Source organism: Paramormyrops kingsleyae, chromosome 14 (genome assembly GCF_048594095.1).
Source record: "Paramormyrops kingsleyae isolate MSU_618 chromosome 14, PKINGS_0.4, whole genome shotgun sequence".
Taxonomy (NCBI): domain Eukaryota; kingdom Metazoa; phylum Chordata; class Actinopteri; order Osteoglossiformes; family Mormyridae; genus Paramormyrops; species Paramormyrops kingsleyae.
Genome location: NC_132810.1, coordinates 10,623,750 through 10,645,438, shown reverse-complemented (window position 1 = coordinate 10,645,438; position 21,689 = coordinate 10,623,750). Strand labels below are relative to the sequence as shown.

The following is a 21,689-nucleotide window of genomic DNA, read 5'->3' as shown; positions in this document are numbered from 1 at the left end:
GCTTTGATTCTGCAGGCTGATTGTTGAGGACACAAGGGAAATAGATCTGCAGGAAACAGGGTGTTTCGCTGCTCTGGTCTTATTTCATTTTTGATTCTTAATAATGTTCATTTGCAATGTTCTGTAACCCACAATCTGAATAACCAGATAAAATCCAGTTATTTCTATATTTGTCAAATATTTCTGATTCATTTCTGCATTACTGCACACGTGATTCGGAAAGTCACTGTGACCTGCGAAAGGTGTGAGATTTTAAGTCTGTTATGTGACATTTTTGAACCCTTGACAACGTCCTTCAGTGTCTGTCATATACTTTTATTGCAATATATTGTTCGCCGAAGTAAAGAATGTCCTTCAGCATTGGGGATATTGCAGCTGCTGTTGACGTAACAGAGCAGTGGGGGCCATTTCAAATTGTAGGAGAAAATGGTGTTGATACTGCATGGTTTGGGGATGTGGATGTTAGGCACAGATGAGAGGCAAAAATGTGACCTATATAAAATGAAATTGGGGGTGGGATGTGTCAGGGAAAAGACACGTAACTGTGTCTTTTCTGAAGAAGTCTTTGCTTTACAGTAAATGTCTTTACGGACTCATAGCCTGTATCATTTATCTTTTGCACACTAATATTTCTCACTTTTTAATAATTATTAGATGTCCAGAGAGCTTGCTTACTTGCATCATGCTTGCTCTCTTGCATTAAACTCCTATTTCATCTGTAATTGTTTTTAACTGCGTAGTCCAACCCACATTGACATGTAACACTTACACCTTTCTGACACTTTAACAGAGAAGCCATTTTCCCAATCACATTGCATTAATTTCACAATTCATCGTAAGTAGGTCATGCTGTGGAGAAACTTCATTATTTTGAGTCTTCATATGCCCACAAAACAAGTCTTTTAAGAATGACCACACAACATAGAATTGAATATAAATAAACGTATTGCACTCTTAAGTACCTGAGATACGTCGTGTAATTCAGCAAGGCACACTGTGCTCCTATGAAGGTCTGTTTCCTTGTTCTGTATTCCTCTGCTATTCCTGTTCTGTTCTGCTGCCAGACGACTGACACTAATTGGTAAGGGGGCTGTGCCCTTGCTTTAAGCTCTAATGAGGCTGCCTGATTGGCCTGAGTTTTTCCCAGGCACGTAGCTCAGCCCTCTGCTGGAAGCTGCATGGTTGAAGGAAACTGTATCCTATGCTGGTTGTGGCTAATCAGAATGGGGTGGAAGCTTCTAGTGTTTGTTTGTTACTCCCACTGAAACCCACTGAGCCATGTACCTTTACAAAGGTATTAGCGAGATGTGCCTTCTGAGGACATCAGTATAATGCCTTTGTGATTTAATTTCATTCTTCACACAGCTCCAGTAATTTTTAAATTGAATTTTGCATTTACATTTATTTATTCAACTAATGCTTTTGTCCAAAACAACACAAGAGCGAAGTACATTATAAATAAATGGCATACAGCTGCCAGAAGCCCATTTGAGTACCAGGAATGCTGGAAGCTTCCAGTGATTAACCAGTGCCAGAAATCTCTACAGCTATAGTTATAAGAAAAGGATATGAAAGTGGTTCTTCAAGACCCAGAATTTGTAATCAGATTTTTCTGTTAGCAGCCCCAGCACCACTCCTAAATGCGTTAAGCCATGTCAAACCCTGCTGTGTTTTGCTCTCCACGAGCAAATATAAACCGTTTAAACTTTTCCTCTTATACAGTCATGTGAAAAAATTAGGACATCCCATTAAATGTTTAGTTTTTTATTAAGAAATATGAACATATCACTATTAAATCTTGTTTCAAATAATATTTATAGATAAAGGTGATGTAACTATCACCTACTGTATGCAAAAAAAAGAAACAAATTCACTTATCTAACAGAAGAAATTCACTATGATGCCAATTTCCACTTAGCAAAAAGTTAGGACACCCTCACATCCATTATTATTTAAAATGCCTAGAGTTAGATTCAGGTGGCACCACATCAGGTGAAAATGATTAGAACATTATTACAGAGCTTTTTGGTTTTTGGTGTCTTATTTATACCATAGATATTTAGTTTGGTTTGCTCTTGATTGTTGAAATGAGTGGGATCACCATGGTGAGATCCAAAGAGCTCTCTGATGCCTTCAGAAAGAAGCATGTAGATGCATATGAGTCTGGGAAGGATATAATAAGATCTCAAGACAGTTTGGAATCAGCCATTCCATTGTCTGGAGAATAATTTACAAGTGGAGAACATTTAAAACAACTGCCAGTATGGCCAGGGCAGGCTGTCCTAGCAAGTTCAGCCCAAGAGCAGACTCCAAGATGCTGAAATAAGTCTCCAGAAATCCTAAAATGTCATAACGGGTCACACAGGAAGCTCTTGCCACAGTTGATGTCAAGGTACATGCATCTATCATCAGAAAGAGACTCTGCAAGTTTGATTTACATGGGAGCTGTGCAAGGAGGAAACCCTTGCTGTCAAAAAAATACCAGGGCAAGACTGAAGTTTGCCAGAGACCCACCTAAACAAAGACCAGGACTTTTGGAACAATGTACTTTGGATAGATGAATCTGAAATTGAATTATTTGGATATAGTAACAGAGGACAGTTTGGCATAAACCAAAGACAGCTTTTGAGCAAAAGAACCTCATGCCAGCTGTGAAGCATGGGGGTGGAAATGTCATGGTTTGGGGCTGCTTTGCTGCAGCAGAACCTGGCCAGCTCACCATCATAGAATCTACTATGAATTCTTCATCATATCAGAGGGTGCTTGAGGACAATGTGAGATCATCTGTCCAGAAGATGAAGCTGAAGTTGGGGTGGATCATGCAAATGACAATGACTCAAAACATTCCAGTAAATCTACCAAGGAATGGTCTACAAGAAAGAGTTCTGGAATAGTCAAGTCAAAGCCCGGATCTGAATCCTATTGAGATGCTGTGGGGTGATTTGAAGAGGAAGTGTACGCAAGACACCCTTCAAACATCACACAGCTTAAGGAATTCTGCATTGGAGAGTGAGGAAAACTTTCTGCCAGTCGATGTCAGAGATTGATAGATGGTTATAGGAAACATCTCATTGAAGTTATTTCAGTCCTAACTTTTTCCTCAGTAGGCATTGGCATCTTAGTTAATTTCTTTCGTGAAACAAGTGAATTTGTTTCTTGTTTTTTCATCGGTCATGCAATTAAATCACCTTTATCTACAAATATAATTTGAAACAAGATTTAATATTGATATGTTGATATTTCTTAATAAAGTACTAAATATTTAATGGGTGTCCTAATTTTTTCACATAACTGTACCTCATAAACCTTTAAATATGCATCTTATGCTAGAACAGTGTAAACAGAGTTGATGTTTCTTCTATTTATGCTTGAACAGGCAGCAGCATGTGTTCATATGGGGTGGTTTGTGGCTCTGCTGGTTAGGTGGTTGTTCAAATCCCATGGTCAGTGGAGTGATTTCAACAATGGGCCCTTGAGCGAGGCCCCAAATTGCCCCAGGGACTGACTGACCCTGCTTTCTCAGTTTAACGTAATAATCCAGACTAAAAATTTGTTGAGTACTCTGAGAATGTGTCTCTTTATACTCAATTGGTCGGTTGAAACAAAATGGTGGTTTGGATTTGTACTTTGTGAACTTGAACTTTCCACCTCATCTTAAAGGGGCAGTTCACCACCAAAACTGAAAAAGACATGTTTAGAGGGGCTTTAGTGCTATCTCTCCATCTAGGCTGTTCTGCAGGGAGTTGCCTAGGTTTGGAGATATCGGCCGTAGAAATGTCAGACTTTTCGAATATGCTGGGAGTGAGTGGTATCTTTCTGTGGTGAATAAAGTGCCAGAAAAATACATTTGAAAAATCCAACAGCAGCATCTCTTACCAGACATCATGACCTGGTTATTGAAGATAATCCAGAGACTTTGTAGTGAGCAGTGCAAATGTACAAACTATTTTCTTCTACTGAACTCCACACACCAATCGTATCACTGCACAGAAGACACGAGCGCGAATGCTCCGCCGATCTTTTTTCAGTTTTGGGGTGAACTGCCCCTTTAAGATAAGTTTCTGCTAAATAAATAACTATCTTCAATAATTTATCTTGAGCATCATGGGATTGTTTTCAGAAGTTTGTTGTTCAGGTTTGAGCAGTTTTTATTTAATATGTTGACCACGTGTAACATTATGTTATTCAGGAATTTGTAAGTGATATGGGGAAGTTCACTGTCGAACCATGTCTCACCATGTTTAGCTGTCTGTCTCGGGTTAGGATGCACACCAGTGGGATTTATCTTACAGTACATGAGCAGGAAGAGGGTCTGAATTTTTTAAATTAGGTGCATAATGAAGCTGCCAGAGGGGCGGTCTGGTGGTCAGCCAGATTAATCATCTGGCACGCAGAAACCTGGAATACTATTACAGCAGCATCCCTAAAGCACATGCTATACAGTTACATGTGTTGAGTCTCTTCGACATGAGCTGTATGTTCTTTATACTATTTTTTCCCCATTAAGGTCAGTTTTGTTCTCTGTCCAAGAAGGTCTGGAATGAATGGAACAAATGGTGTTTCTGGTCTCTGTCTGTGGTGCAGCTGGGTTCAGAATGACAGCTTAATGTAGCTGGAAGCGTTGGAGGCAGAGGAACTGACTGCTGTGCCACACTGATGTGGGGCTTCCAGTGCCAGATTACCTTTGGGGGAGGAGAAGAGAGAGACCTTCCAAGGCCGTTGCTTGTTGCCGATTTATGCTCTTGGACAACGGATTTTGTCATTCGGCGACATTCCCACCAGTCTCCCAAAACCATGAACCAATAGGTATCATTAACTTTAATTTAATCTGCATAATCTTGCAGGCTTTTCTCAGGAAAGCTATTGTGGTGATATTAGAACTGTAGCAAAGAAGTGTTTACTGCAGTAAAATTCGATTTAGTCGCTTCCCCTCCTCTAGAAAGGATTGTCCTAGAAAGGATTTTGTAATCTTATTGATTGTGTGTGTGTGTGTGTGTGTGTGTTAGGAGAATCCTGCTCCAATTCCAACTCCATCAGGTAGAATTGACTGTTGTGTAACTCTGTCTTAATTGCCTGTGCCCAATCTGCATAGGTTGTGTTTGACAGCTCAAGGTGCTAGAAATTTACTGTGTAATTCAGCCAATTATTGTTTTGTGCTGTAGAGTACTGCCAGTTTCAAGGTCTTTAATGGATTTGTGCCGACAGAAAATTAAGAACTTATTAAATACTCTATTTTAATCCATTACAGCTTCACGAAGATCTAATTTGTTATTCATTTGATTATAATCACAAGAAAATGGTTATGCATTCATGTGACAATTTCATGTCATAATAATTTTATTTATCTGACCTCAATTATAATTTCACAATGACTTTTCTGTGAATGATGGGAAGGTACTGTAACTCGGAATGAACATAAATTATAACTTTTTTGTAAAGACAATCAAAATGAGCATAGTTATTTTATTAGTTTTCATTAGCAATTAATCAATTAATATTATGCTGAAAATCTGTCTCAGTGCCAGGTAAGACAGAATCTTGTGTTTGAACTTATTTTGAACTTATATTGAACTTACATTTTTCCAGTGTGATTCCCATGTAACAATCATACATTTTTGGTTTATTGGTAAGCTGTAAAGTTTAATTAAGAGACTTACATTTAAGCTTACAAAATGTCTTAGTCTGCATAGTATTCCATAATATTTCATATGTAGTTAAAACTGCCAGACATAAGCATAATGTGATGATGAGGATGCCGTGTATTCTCGACAAACCTCTGCTCAAGCATGCGTCATTTCATTATTTTGCTCATTTCTGTAGCATCATGCTTTCAGCCAAGCGCCTTCAGGGAGTTTAAGTGAGCCTGAGCATATACTCCACTGACTGGGCAGCCATTATCTGCTATGCTACTTATTATCTGGGTCAAAGGCAGCCACTTTCTAGTAGCATTTGAACTCACTTTCTGCAAACCTTACTGGGGCCTCAGAGGGACCCTAAGTCATTCTTTATGAAGGCTATAATTTAGCCATTAGTGTTTGTGGTGTTTTTTTTTTTCAATCTCCTCGGAGCGTGTTGATTGTGTTTACCGTAAAGACATCTGCAACAAAAAAAAATAATTTTGTGCACCCCTGCTAAGCGATAACTTATTGTATTAAATTGTTTTAGCACTATGTTTTTGCTCATCTGTTATTATGGTAACCCTAGCTGGCTGCTACTGAACAAGCTATATTGAAAGCAAAATGGCACAGGGGAAAAAAAGTAATCTGCTAGCTTCATTCACGTCAGAAAATCTTTGCCGTGTTGCCACGGGAACTGCGAACGTGACCGTATCTTTGCTAATGCTCTGTCCCAGTATTATGTGTAAACATAATTATACCGATGAAATACAATTAATAGTTGTCATTAATGCTATACATAGGAACAGACTTACTGTAAGGAATGATTGTTTGCTACCATATGAAGAAATTTTATGCTACCATTCTTGTGCAGTAAACTAAGAAAATTATCAAAAATAATTAAATGTGTTGCAAATCAATCCACCTTCCATAACCACCTATGCAATACAGCATCATAGTGATATGTCGTAAATAATAATTGTAATTATTTTATTCAACATTTTATTGTAATTGTAACATTTTATTCAAATGTTGCTAGGCATTTTGTAGAGAAGCAGTGTGATCTTTGATGCAAATAGCTTCATGATACTAGTAGTACTGGCATAGATGTTTTTAAAAGGCGTTAGTTGTATGTTCAGAGATGCATGTTCCATTTCAGTTTTGGTTTTCTAGTTTGGAGTGCTTCCTATGCAGTCTTACTTTTTGTTATTTTGATTTATTTTGATATCAAATAAAGAGATAAAAAAATTCAAGTCATTATCGTTAACAGTTTTTGAGATATGGCTGTTGGGGTACACCCATATCTGAGTGGGGACCTCGCTTTCTTATTCATACCGGGTTTCCACCATTGTTTGTGGAAAATCAGCGCTACTAAAACATCAGGAATTATTTACATAGCCAGGACCTCCCGTGTTTGGTTGTTTCCACATTCTCAATCACAACTAGAAGCACGGCTGTGATAATACTGATAAGGATGAGTGCCGTTTAATTACTTAATGCAGTTTTTATTAAATACTTTTGTTATAAAGTTGTGATAAAAAGTAAACAAATTATTTTTAAGTCACACAAGTTTTCTTTCGTAAAATGTGCAATAGGGATAGTTTGCAAAACTGATGAGTTACTTGTAGTAATATGAACGTTTTGAATTAATGTGTGAACCATCCGATGGGCTTCTTGTTCATGAATGTGAGGACAGCCTATCTTACTTTTAGCATTTCACAGTAGGCAGGTTTCCATCTATGCGGTTTTATCCGCAAAAACGCAAAAAAGTGGGAGATGGAAACTTTAATGCTAAAATTTTCCAAATGTCGACACAAACCTTTTCTGTTTAGTTTTAACGGATAAAGTCTTTGTCAACATTTGACATTTAGCGAAAACTACGAACGAGATCCGTTTCCTGAGTTTGTCTTTAAGTCGAATTTGTACGGATGTTGGAAAAATAATAATACAGTATATAATAATAATTATAGGGCCTACAGTAATAATAATAGTAACTACATACGGTACTATAATGTACCTTGAACCATTGTATTTAAATTTTTTATATTATAGGCTTTATGCCAATTTGTTCGTATGTACGAACTGCCTGTATATCTTTTCCATTTTGTCTTGTCACCCTTGTCACCCTTGTTATTTGGATATGGAAGTAAGAGAAGTCAGACGTATAAATTTTAGGTTTAATTAAGTTAAATAAGTTAAATTGTATTATTTTTATTATATTATATTATTAGTTAAATGGTACTTTTTTAAAACACATAACCACCAAAGTTCATTTCATTGTCTGCTCATCAAATCTGGTTCTTATTGATTCTTGGTTCAGATTATAATATGCTAAAAAATTGTCAATGTTTCAATAACAAAATACTGTATTTATTCTCTTAAAGAATTCATTGTCGACTTATACAAAAAATATTCTGTTAAAACAAAAACAGGGTGTTTCAAAATAAGCTTGGTTAACAACCACACTGAATAATGCATGTGAGATTGCATCTAATGCCAGTAATACTTTACATTTCTGTTTAATCTACCTAAACTGGATGGTACGCAGGCCCGGTTTTGATCATCGATAATTGGTAAATAAGTCAGATTTTATCTGTAATGCAGCTTAAATGCCAAGACGTACACAAAGCTAAGTTAAAGAAACAATGCCTTTGTGATTTATATATACACTTTCATTCAAGTTTGGGGTCACTTGCTTTATTTTCAAAAGTAAGGAAATTTCAAAAGCAAGTATTTTTTGTCCATTAAAATATCCTATGATTGATCAGAAATACTGTGCAGACATTGTTCATGTTGTAAATGGCTATCACAGCTGGAAATGGCTGTTTTTAATGGAATATCTACATACTGTAGGTATAGAGAGGCCCGTTATCAGCAACAATTAGTCCTGTGTTCCAATGGAATGTTGTTTGCTAATGCAAGTTTATCATTTTAAAAGGTTAATTGATCATTAGAAAACCATTTTGCAATTATGTTAGCACAGATGGAAATTGTTGTGCTCATTAAAGAAGCAATAAAACTGGCCTTCTTTGAACTAGTAGAGTTTCTGGAGCATCAGCAATTGTGGGTTCGATTACAATCTCAGTGCTCACAAAGTACTTTCTTCTGAAACTCACCAGTCTTTTCTTGTTCTGAGAAATGAAGGCTATTCCATGCGAAAAATTGGCAGGAAACTGAAGATCTCGTACAATGCTGTGTACTTCACAATAGAAAGAGGAGAGGGAGGGCCCCGGTGAGGGAGGGCCCCAGTGAGGGAGGGCCCCGGAGAGGGAGGGCCCCGGTGCACAACTGAGCGAGAGGATAAATATATTAGAGCGTGTAGTTTGAGAAACAGACGCCTCATAGGTCTTCAACTGGCAGCTTCATTAATTATTACCCACAAAAAACCAGTCTCAACGTCAACAGTGAAGAGACAACTCTGGGATGCTGGCATTTTAAGAAAAGCTATATCTCAGAATGGTCAAAAAAAAGAAAACAGTGAGATGGGCAAATGAACACAGATACTGGACAGAAGAAGATTGGGAAAAAGTGCTATGGATAGACTAGTCTAAGTCTGTGGTGTTCGGGTCACAAAGAATAATGTTTGTGAGACGCAGATCAAATGAAAAGATGCTGGAGGAGTGCTTCACGACATCTGTCAAGCATGGTGGAGGCGATGTGATGATCTGGGGCTGCTTTGGTGATGGTGTTTTGGGAGATTTTTACAAGCAGAAACATGTAAGCAGAGTTGTTGTGCATTAACCCTTACATAGTTGATTAAAAATGTGCATATAGGGATCAATAAGTGAAAGTAAGTAATTCAGATATCTCATAAAATTCCCAGTTCTTAAATTTTTTTTAACCATTTCTAATTTGCAACCGGTTCTCAATATCCAGCCCTACAGGCCAGTCCCTCCTGTTTCACATGATAAATGATGATGAAGAGATGCAGTGTGTGTGGCTGTGCCCTGTGATGTACTGGCATCCCATCCAGTGTGTGCCCTGAGATGGACTGGCATCCTATCCAGTTTGTACCCTGTGATGGACTGGCATCCCATCCAGTGTGTGCCCTGAGATGGACTGGCATCCTATCCAGTTTGTACCCTGTGATGGACTTGCATCCCATCCAGTGTGTGCCCTGTGATGGACTGGCATCACATCCAGTGTGTGCCCTGTGATGGACTGGCATCCTATCCAGTTTGTACCCTGTGATGGACTGGCATCCCATCCAGTGTGTGCCTTGAGATGGACTGGCATCCCATCCAGTGTGTGCCTTGAGATGGACTGGCATCCCATCCAGTGTGTGCCCTGTGATGGACTGGCATCACATCCAGTGTGTGCCCTGTGATGGACTGGCATCCTATCCAGTTTGTACCCTGTGATGGACTGGCATCCCATCCAGTGTGTGCCTTGAGATGGACTGGCATCCCATCCAGTGTGTGCCCTGTGATGGACTGGCATTGCATCCAGTGTGTGCCTTGAGATGGACTGGCATCGCATCCAGTGTGTGCCTTGAGATGGACTGGCATCACATCCAGTGTGTGCCCTGTGATGGACTGGCATCACATCCAGTGTGTGCCCTGTGATGGACTGGCATCCTATCCAGTTTGTACCCTGTGATGGACTGGCATCCCATCCAGTGTGTGCCTTGAGATGGACTGGCATCCCATCCAGTGTGTGCCCTGTGATGGACTGGCATCGCATCCAGTGTGTGCCTTGAGATGGACTGGCATCACATCCAGTGTGTGCCCTGTGATGGACTGGCATCGCATCCAGTGTGTGCCCTGTGATGGACTGGCATCACATCCAGTGTGTGCCCTGTGATGGACTGGCATCGCATCCAGTGTGCCCTGTGATGGACTGGCATCGCATCCAGTGTGTGCCCTGTGATGGATTGACAAGTAATTTTATTAAGAACTTATGTACTCCATTGTTGAGGTAAAGTTAGGAGAAACTTCCACTGAAAAGAGAAAAGTGATTTAGCAGTTTTGACAGACATTTAGAGCTCCAGTAGGGGGCAATGCTACAGCAGGGTTTCTCAATCCGGTCCTCAGGGACCCACAGTCAGTCCATGTTTTTGCTCCCTCCAAGCTCCCTGTCGGGCAGCCCATATTTTTGCTCCCTCTCAGTTCCTGGTAGAGCAAAAACATGGACTGTCTGTGGGTCCCCAAGGGCCAAATTGGGAAACACTGTGGTAGAGAACGAAGAAGGTGTTAGGAGCTATTAAACATTCAGCTCTTGGCTGGGGTCATAATGGTCTGATTAGGGTATCAGGACTGATAGTGAAGTGACTGTAAACTAGCTGGGAGCATTGAGAGAGGATTATGTGGAAGTGTTTCTAAACAGAGCTGCTGCATTTCTACACAAGTGGCGATGGAGACAGAATGCAGCCAAGGCTGTCTAGACAAGGGTTTGCTGAGGTCCGACCACAGGCGTTAATGGGAAGGTGGAGAATGATAAGAATGATTATAAGAAAAAAAATAAGCTGGTGCTTCTCTCAAAAAAGTGTGGATTTTTTGTAAGGTTTTGCTTTAAACAGAGATAGATGCCTCAAGCTTTGCGGAGTGTCTGAAAGTAGATACGCTTATTCATAGACATTTTGAGTTTTAGCTGGTGTGACATCCAACCAGGCATGCTGAGATACAATTTTATATCATAAGATTTCACTCAGGGAAGCTGATGTTTGTTGTTAGAACAGAAAACAAAAGAATATCCATGTTCGGTGACTATAAGCCAAGTTATCTAACATAGAGAGTAAAGAAAAAAGTACTTATTCTTGGGGGAATTCTGTCAAAACACAGGGGTTTAGACAAAGCATCTATGTGCCAGTTAATAAGAATGGTCAGTGAGGTATGTTTTAAACCAAGGCAGGATTGTGTTGCCAAGGTTTATACCTTGAAGTATTGAGAGAAGGACCTGACAGTTCATGTGTCAAAGCAGTTTAAGGTAGTCAATGTGAGAGACTGGAAGCTCTTACACTTTGAAGAACTTTGAAAATACCCAGCAGGTCTGTCTCTATGGAGTAGCCAGTCTTAAAACCTGATTAGTTAGGACCAATACGATTATTGTGTCTAAGCGGAAAACCTGGAGGTAGATTTTAGAGCTTCTCTTCTAAGATCTTTGGCAGAAAAGAGAGAGGAGGATTTGAGCAGAATTTTGTCTGATGAGTATAGAAAGACATTTGATGTGAGCCTTTTTAAAGGCAGCAGCAATATGGCTGGAGAAGAGGGAGATGTTTGGAAGCACTTCAGCAGCACTGGGGAAGTGACAGACCTTGGCAGGTTTTGAGAGCAAGCAGCTGGTGAAAGATGTCAGGTTCGGAAAAATGAATAAAGCGGTAGCGTGAAAGTGCATCGCCTTAAAGTAGCTGGGATCTGCTGTGTGATAAAAATGGTTGATGATAAATTGACTGTTTGTGTCCATATTGGTAGCCTCTTAAGAAAACTCAAACCAAAGATAGGTTTTTATTTTCGTTTGAGGAAATGTTTTTTCTTTTACAGCTTGAAAAAGATTAGACCAAAGTACATTTCTGTCAGTATTAGACTTTGGTGATATAATTTATATGCATGCATTGTCTTGTCTTTTGAAAAAATTGGACGTGTGATATCTTACAGATTGTAACTGGCGCAAACGCCTGTACATATCATTGTACAGCCGCGGGTAAAAGTTTTGAGAATGACACAAATATTAATATTCACAAAGTCTGCTGCCTCAGTTTTTATTATGGCAATTTGCATATACTGTACTCCATGTTATGAAGAGTGATCAGATGAATCACAATTGATTGCAAAGTCCCTCTTTGCCATGAAAATTAACTTAATCCCAAAAAACCCATTTCCACTGCATTTCAGCCCTGCCACAACTGGACCTGCTGACATCATTTCAGTGATTCTCTCGTTAACACAGGTGACAGTGTTGATGAGGACTAGGCTGGAGATCACTCTGTCATGCTGATTGAGTTAGAATAGCAGACTGGATGCTTTAAAAGGAGGGTGGTGCTTGAAATCATTGTTCTTCCTCTGTTAATTTAACCATGGTTACCTGCAAGGAAACACATGCAGTCATCATTGCTTTGCATAAAAAGGGCTTCACAGGCAAGGATATTGCTGCTAGTAAGATTGCACCTAAATCAACCATTTATCGGATCATCAAGAACTTCAAGGAGAGAGGTTCAATTGTTGTGAAGAAGGCTTCAGGGTGCCCAAGAAAGTCTAGCAAGTCCCAGGACCATCTCCTAAAGTTGATTCAGCAGCGGGATCGAGCACCACCAGTGCAGAACTTGCTGAGGAATGCCAGCAGGCAAGCAAAGACTTTTGGAGGATGGCCTGGTGTCAAGAAGGGCAGCAAAGAAGTCACTTTCTCTCCAAGAAAAACATCAGGGGCAGATTGGTATTCTGCAAAAGGTAGAGGGATTGGACTGCTGAGGACTGGGGTAAAGTCATTTTCTCCCTTTCCAATTGTTTGGGGCATCCGGAAAAAAGATTGTCTAGAAAAGAACAGGTGAGCACTACCATCAGTCCTGTGTCCTGCCAACAGTAAAGCATCCTGAGATCATTCATGTGTGGGGTTGCTTCTCAGCCAAGGGAGTGGGCTCACACAATTTTGCCTAAGAACACAGCCATGGTACCAAAACATCTGCCGAGAGCAACTTCTCCCAAACATCCAAGAACAGTTTGGTGACGAACAATGGCTTTCCCAGCATGATAGGGCACCGTGCCATAAGGCAAAAATAATAACTGAGTGGCTCGGGGAACAAAACATTGACATTTCGGTTCCATGGCTAGAAAACTCACCAGAACTTAATCTCAAGAGGCAGGTGGACAAACAAAAACCCACAAATCCTGACAAACTCCAAGCATTGATTATGCAAGAATGGGCTGCCATCAGTCAGGATTTGACCCAGAAGTTGATTGACAGCATGCCAGGGTGAATTGCAGAGGTCTTGAAAAGAAGGGCCAACAAGATTCAAGATTCAAGATTCTTTATTTGTCACATACATAGTTATAACAGGTACAACATGCAGTGAAATGAACCCTGACCGATCCAAAGACTGTGCAAAAAGAGAAAGAGAAAGATTAAAAAAAGTGCAGATAAGGTAATATAAATATAAAGTGCAGACAATAAGATTAAAAATTAACAAAATATCCAACATATACAAAATGCAAAATAGTGGCAAGTGGTGGTGCATGAGGTGATGTTGTGCAAAGTGCAGTGTGCATTGAAGTTGCCTTAGATAGTGGATTGTCCATGCAGTTAGGAACCTGCTGTATGATATTTGAGAGGTAGTGGTGTCATGTCCTGGTTGAGAAGTCTTACGGCATGAGGATAGAAGCTCCTCCTGAGTCTCTCTGTTTTTGCCGTAATGCTCCTAAAGCGCCTGCCTGATTTCAGCAGCTCAAACAGACAGTTACTGGGGTGAGTCGTGTCTTTGATGATCCTGATTGCTCTGCTCCGGCATCTCCTGGTGTATATGTCCTGCAGAGACGGCAGAGCAGATCTGGTGCAGCGCTCTGCTGCCCGAATCACCCTCTGCAGTCCCTTTAAGTCCTGGACACGGCTATTTCCATACCAGGATGTGATGTTCTGGGTCAGGACATTTTCCACGGCACCGGAGTAGAACGACTTCAGGATCCCAGTAGAGACGCGAAATTTCTTCAGCTGTCTCAGGTGGTAGAGACGCTGTCTTGCCTTGCTGCACTGGCTCCGGATGTGTTCTGTCCATGTCAGGTCCTCAGTGATGCGAACGCCCAGGTACCTGAAACTGCTCACACGCTCCACTGCAGCCCCGTTGATGTAGAGGGGGGAGTAGAAACGCTCCGTCCTCCTGCTGAAGTCCACTACCAGCTCCTTGGTCTTGCTGACATTTAGTTGGAGGCAGTTCTCCTGGCACCATGATGTCAGGTTGTCTACCTCCTTCTTGTAGGCTGCCTCATCGTCGTTGGAGATGAGGCCCAGCACTACTGTGTCGTCAGCAAATTTGACGATAGAGTTGGAGCTGTGTATGGCCTCGCAGTCTCTCGTGTAGAGCGTGTAGAGCAGTGGGCTGAGAACGCATCCTTGAGGTGCACCTGTGTTGAGTGTGATGGAGTTAGAGACGCAGCCACCTACTCTCACCACCTGTGGTCTGCCTGTGAGGAAGTTGTGGATCCAGGCGCACAGGTGGCTGTTCAGACCTAGCACCCGCAGCTTGATAGACAGTCTGTGAGGGACTATGGTGTTGAACGCTGAGCTGTAGTCAATGAACAACAGTCTTACATAGTTCCCTTGCTTCTTGTCCACGTGGCTGAGGGTGGTGTGCAGAACGTGGGAGACGGCATCATCTGTTGATCGATTAGGACGATAAGCAAACTGGAGTGGGTCTGTGGAGCGTGGGATGGAGGCCATAATATGGTCTTTAATGAGTCTCTCAAAAACCTTCATGACCACCGACGTAAGTGCAACTGGTCGGTAATCATTGAGGCATGAGGGCTTGCTGTTCTTGGGGACTGGAACAATAGTGGATCTTTTAAAGCAGGTTGGGACCACAGACTGAGCCAGAGACTCATTGAAGATGTAAGTGAATACTCTGGTCAGCTGGTTGGCGCAGCAGCGTAGCAGACGCCCAGAGATGCCGTCAGGTCCAGGTGCCTTCCTGATGTTGACGCGCTGCAACGCCCTCCGCACGTCGAGCTCTGCAAGGCTGATGACGTCACTGCACTCCGGCAGCAGGCTGGGGCCAGTGGTAGCCAAGTGGCTATCGCTAGCATGATTAGCCTCAAACCGGCTGAAGAACGCATTGAGCTCGTTGGCAAAAGCAAAGTCGGCGCTCGGAGCCGTGGTGGTTTTGCCTTTAAAATCCGTAATTGTTCGCAGTCCGTGCCACAGAGCGCGCGTGTCGCCCTGATTAAAATGTTTATGGATACGTTTGCTATAGCGTAGTTTTGCCAACCTCACTGCGCGCCGGACTCCATACGATGCCGCTTTGTAAGCGCTCATATCGCCGGTGGTGAGTCCTGCAAATATTGACACTCTGTATGAACTTAATGTAGTTGTCAATAAAAGCCTTTGCAACTTATGAAATGCTTGTAATTATACTTCAGTATACCATAGAAACATCTGAAAAAAAGATCTACAAACACTGAAGCAGCAAACTTTGTGAAAACCAATACTTGTGTCATTCTCAAAACTTGGCCCCGACTGTAAATTATATGAAATGGTTCAATGGACTCCATTATATCTACAGTAAGGTGAAAAACCCATATGCTGATTTTTATTGTAAAAGCTTTATTGGGTAAATTACCACAGTATATATTGAGCTTGGTGACATATTGTCCCAGTAGCTATAATATTAGATCATCGAAGAAAAATAATCTTCTGGTCCCAACCATTCAAACAGGACTGGGAAAAGCTGCTTTTTGCCTTCATGCTCCGCAAGTCTGGCATGTGCTGCAGGGAATACTTAGAATCGAAACTTGGAATCCTTAGTGTCTCTTGATAGTCTTTTTAAATCAGTTGTCATAGAACAATATAATTGCTTTTAATTTTTGTTATTAATTCCCATGTTCTGTTTAACCCCTGATCTGTGCTCTTATGTATGGTTCTGTGCTCTTATTTCCCATAATCCATTTGAGTTCTGTTGTTTTAGCATGTTATCTGTTTTTGTAGAACTTTTATTTTATTTTGCTGCCCATCTTGGCCAGGACTCCCTGGAAGAAGAGATATTGTATCTCAGTGGGACCTTCCTTGTTAAATAAAGGAAAAACAAAATTTAAAAATTAATAAAAATGCTGAAACTGAAGGGGTGGGAGGATTAAGAATTGAAAAGGGGGCTGAAGAAGATTTGTGGGGTTTAGTTATGTGGTGTGTTATTTTGGCTGTGGCTAAAGGGAGGGTCATAGTGAGAGGCTGCTAGACGCTGCTGCATTATCTCCACTTTTCTCTTCAGCTTCTCAAAGCATCGATCGTTAGTGTGTTGCTGTAAACTGCTCATTTTGCTTTGTAATAAGACCATCAGGGTGTGTCTGTCTATATTTACTCAAGTATATTCAACCTCTAATTTAAATTTGCAGCAAACCGTACTTCATTCAGGTAGGGCAGAGTTTGCCTCATCCATTATTAATGACTGGAATCTATTGTGTATTTCTGTGGGGGTAGGTGGACATATTTGAATTATTTATACTGTTGCTGTCAAATAGCTCTGTAAAATATAGACGAGTTATATAATCTTTGAAATTAAAAGGTTATGCGATTTCTGGTGAAGCAACTACTGTACATAACGCATAAACATGAAACTACTACATACGATATATTGTACAAGAATTAATCTCTCAGGAGAAGCAGGTTTTTAGTATGAAATATGAAAAGTCATCTTCAAGGTAACTGGTTGTCCTATTATTAGATTGTTCAGTAAGAACTCATTTGATGTCTCAGAGCACATAATCAGTACTTCATAACATGACTTGTTATGCATGTCACGGTACCAGGCAAATTTCCCACAGAAACATATTTAATTATTTTAAAAGACCTGGTAGGGTTATTATTTCTTAAAGACAAGGCCTCATAGATATAATAGAATATGATGTGTGTCATGAGGAAATGGCCTGTCACAATGTCAAGTGCGACATGCTTCACTGTTTCTGAAGTGCAGGGAGACAAACTTGCAGTTCTTTTATGTAAAGGCTTGGCAACTTTGTCATTGTATCAAATCCCCTAGCATCTTTGGACTCAGATCATCAGTTTTCTTGGTTCCCTCTGACATTTGAATGTATAAAGATTTATTTAGAGAACATCCTTTTTACTTTTAGTTTAAAAGTCTGTTGCTATGCTACCTTTTCACTTGGGAAGGTCAACGACTGACACATTGCTAAGGACTGAAGATGCTGTCTCTCTTCAAGGCACAACTCTGCAGCATTCATGTGATGTCAGCCACGTCTTATTGAGTATAATATCTGAATGCCTTTCTGTGATTCATGTGTTATACAAAGATAAAAATGTATGAGAAATAACAAAGCTGTTTGGCTGCAATGGAAAGATACATTCATCATCGCTGTAAATGGATTTTCTATATCAAAACTTTATAGTCAGTATTTTGAGAGTGAATGTACTTAGACCCACAGAATAAGAAAAAGATGTACTGTAAGTGTCTGTAAAAAAAAAAAAAAACACTTTCTACTCTTCTCCTGCTTTTGGGAATTTGCCTGCCAAAAGATGTTTGGAGATTTCCATGACACGGGTGCACGTTCGGCAGATGGAGTGCCACCCGGATTCAAAAGCAAGCTTCTCCTCGCTCTCCTCATTGATGCTGCCAGGATGGTGACAGTGGGAGCGCTTTCACGGAATGTAATTGGCATCTGATGGCTGCAGTGCACCGGGCTGTTATCCTAGGTCTGCGTATCAGGCTGCTGCTCCAGACAAGATACTGCAGAGCATTTCCTGGAATTAGTACAAGGACAATATAAAGAACGATTAAATTAAACCTTACTACTGCTTAGCTGGCCCTCAGTATTTCACAAGCATCTGTAACATTACACAGCTTACAGCTTTTCATCTTCTTTTAAGTTTTATAGTCAAACACCAGTATTTCAGTTGCTGTAATTATATTCTGCATGTAAAAATTTTTATTTAAAGCAAAGTTAACTTAGCTTCAAATCAGAATGAATCCCTTCAGAAAATGAATAATGTGTGACTGAAACTAAAGATATTTTGTTTTGCAAAATTGCACCAGTGCTAAGCGGGTACCAGATGCTTTCATCCTGATGAAAACCAACGACATTTTCCATAAAGGTTTAGAAATGGCATAGTGCCATTTCACAGCTCCGCTGACCTTCATTCAGTGGAATGCATCATCTGACTAGGTGCATGAAAAAAACCCTTTAAATACCAGGCTGAAGGTCCTCCCTGAGATGCAGGACAGGGCGTCACCGACTGCATCACCCCTCCCAGTGACACTTGAGACGGACTTTAACCGGCAACGCATTTGTGTAATACAGTATGTCAGCTGTGGGTGATTCATATAGCAGTTGGAATGTTTCAGCTGAAACATAGAGATGCTGTGAATCATTTAAACTGATATGAAGGTTTTTTTTTTCCATTTAATTAGTGGCAACATTGCCATATTAAGTGTGCTTATTTCTGTATTTAAATGTGGAGCGAGCCTGAAATGGGGTGGTTTGTATATCTTGTGAGTGTCGTCATTCAGATAACAGTTGCTTTTTCTGCTGGAGATAATGTAACCTTCCTGTTTAACTTAAATAATATCACGATAAATAGTGAAGGCAAACATTATTGCAATAGCCAAGTTCCACAAAACAGTTATTGTGGGCATACTCAAATGGAGTCCAGTAGTAATTTCTTTTTGCTTGTTGAGTTGTGTGTTCTGTAGACTTTCTGCTCACAGCTGTTGCGCTGAGTTGTTATTGTTGCACTTGTGACCTTTGTGTTAGCTTTCTGTTAGTCTGCCCATTGTCACTTGACCTCTCGCATTAACAGGGTGTTTTCAGCAATAAAACTACTGCTGACTTGTTTTCTGTTCATCACACCATGCTGTGTAAACTCTAGACCCCGTAGTGCGTGAAAATCTCAGCTGAGTGGCTCTTTCTGTGATGCCGAAATCACCATGTGTGCCACCAGCAATCACAACATGTTCAAAGTCATTTAATCAGGTCAGATGTCCAGCTGTAACAGTAGGTGAACCTCTGTGTGCTGTTTGTATGCTCGTTGCATTTAGCTGCAACCGCGTGATTCACCGTTTGGTGGGGCAGGCTGTTTGTGTTAATGAATTGGTATACCTAACAAACTGGCCACTGAATGTTTGGCTGCTATCGGAAAGTAATCATTTTTCCAAAAGCCATACTTGCCTCGGTAGGGGAATAAAGTTCAGATTGATAAAGGTTTTGTTTGGTTTATATGTGCATGTACATTTATCACTTTTGGAAAACTATACAAGCTAGATCACAGTAAACAGGAACTCTCCCTGATTAATATGTAAATGAGAGCCGTATCAGATTCAGATTCATTTGAAGGAGTTGTTCTCCTCCAACACTGTTATGTTTGATTGTTTCTACAGTCCAAAATCAGGCAGTGTCTTTAAAAGAAAAGCATCAAATCTTGTTTAAACTCTATGGTGCTCCAACTTCTGATCTCTGTGATAATATGACAAGTTTTCAGTTTATAACAGAAAATGTGTAATCTGTCACTTTTATCGCTACTCAAGTGAGAAGAAAAGTGAGAAGAAACCAGAACTGGACAACTGAATCACAGTAATTAAAAATGTTCAATTAAACCTGCAGTTGTCTACGTACGGAATAGAGAAGCTAAAGATCTTTGCTGGTGGCAATTTTGATTGGGGCTTGAAGGATCTTTGGCCTTTTATTGTCTAAATCAATTAAATAGATTATGGCAAGCGAATTTGCACAGTACATTAATGAATCCTGTTATCTCTACATAATGTAACGAAGATCAGAATTAGATTTATGATTAGTTTCCTAGGTGAATTGGATTCTTCCATTTAGGGACAAAGCATTTTTAAAACTTGCTTGGAAGATGCTGCTTTCATCTGAAAAAGAGAATGGCTAATGTAAAATAAAAATAATACACCGCATTCTGGTGACTAAATATCCTCATAATTTCTTTTGATGAGTCATTCATCATTGTAAATATCATAGAAATCATTGTCTTATCAACCAGATTTTTGCTTGCTGAGATACAGCAATTAGACCGGTGGAGAAGCAGGAGAAGGTGTGAAAAGAGTGAAAATGAAGGGCCTCAGCTTATAGCCCTTGGGGACGTCAGAGAGCAGAGGTGGAATCTTTTGAAGTGACAGGGTAGGCCAGCGAATGCTAGGTAGGTAAGTTATCCAGCTCAGGTATATGGAGTTCTTGTGAGGAGAATCAGATGGTTGGCAGCGTCTTAGTCATGTTTGTCAGTGTGGAGAATTGGGAGGTTGTTCTGTCATGTCCTGCTATGATGGCTATGAGTGCTTGGGGTCTGATAGACTGAAATGAATGTGACAGCAAAGACACCCTTTCTGTGACTTCAGTTGGCCACCTTTGCCTTGAAATACTTAAACTACTTGATCACCTACTATGCAAAAGAAGGGGTCATTTACAAGAGCCTCAGGAAGAGGTACTGCATATAGATCTCAGTACCTGAGTTTGCTACATAATATTAGCCAAGTAAACTGGCTCAGCCTCTGCTACTAGCAACAGGTAAACACAATTAAACTTGCAATTACTATACCATTACTAAAAAGAGTGAATAGTATTAATGCGCTTATGAAAAATATACTTGCACACTGTACTAGTGAAATGCTGGTGTATGTGTGTCTGTCTGTATGTGTGACTAAAAACTGAGCTGAAAAAGGTTCATTTGGGAAATCTTCTGCAGCTTGTCAGTGTGAAGAATTTCCCAACAAAGAACACTGCAGTCTGAAGACTATACACCAGTAATATTGAGGATTGCGTATTGGAAAATACAGCTTTAAGATTATTTTTTTAAGGTTACTTTTTTGTGTATAACGCAACAAACTTTAAGCAAATTAGACTTTTGTATCTTGCATTTAATTAGACTGCAAAACAAGTTAGCAAAAGGTTTGTGTATCAGCTTTTTTGTTAATATCTGACAGCGCTCTCCATTCTCAGTGAAAAATCAATAGGTGCACAATCTGTACGATACTTAGAAAGTACTGATTGCTGCTCTTGTAACTGGGCTAAACATGCTGCGGCAGTGAGCAGAAGCGTGTTGATCATGTAGCGCGCGCCCCTGGTCATGGAGCAGTGCTCTTTGAAGTGCCTGGATCCTCGTGTGGCTGTCGGCTGGGTATTTTTAGAACAGAGTCATAAACCGATTCCCTTGGGAAATTAAGCTCAATGTGCAGTGGCATTCGGCAATGCTGTGTTTAATGGAAAGAAATGCCCACAGTTTACTGCTTGTCTGCTATATGCATATCATTTATGTCCTCAGATCTATTCTATCCTATGTATTATAGTTTATTTATCTTGGCAGCTGGTCATTGGTCATTAGTCTGGGACAGAAATAGCACCCCTCAATTCCTGTCACCCTGTTTTACGGTTACAGATGAATCTTTAGGGGTTTGACAAGGTCTCACTAACAATATCA

At 40.4% G+C, this 21,689-nt stretch overlaps 1 protein-coding gene across 9 annotated transcripts in view; it reads left to right on the top strand.

Annotated features, from left to right (window-relative positions):
• Positions 1-21,689, top strand: part of begain (brain-enriched guanylate kinase-associated) — a 206,096-nt gene that overhangs the window by 110,916 nt on the left and 73,491 nt on the right. Inside the window, exon 1 of one of the 9 annotated variants that reach the window (XM_072699300.1) lies at positions 16,536-16,661. The exons of the other annotated variants lie outside the window; for them this stretch is intronic. The gene's annotated coding sequence lies outside the window, so the exon portion shown is untranslated. Of the gene's footprint in view, positions 1-16,535; positions 16,662-21,689 lie in introns of those variants that run through there. 9 annotated transcript variants of the gene reach the window in all.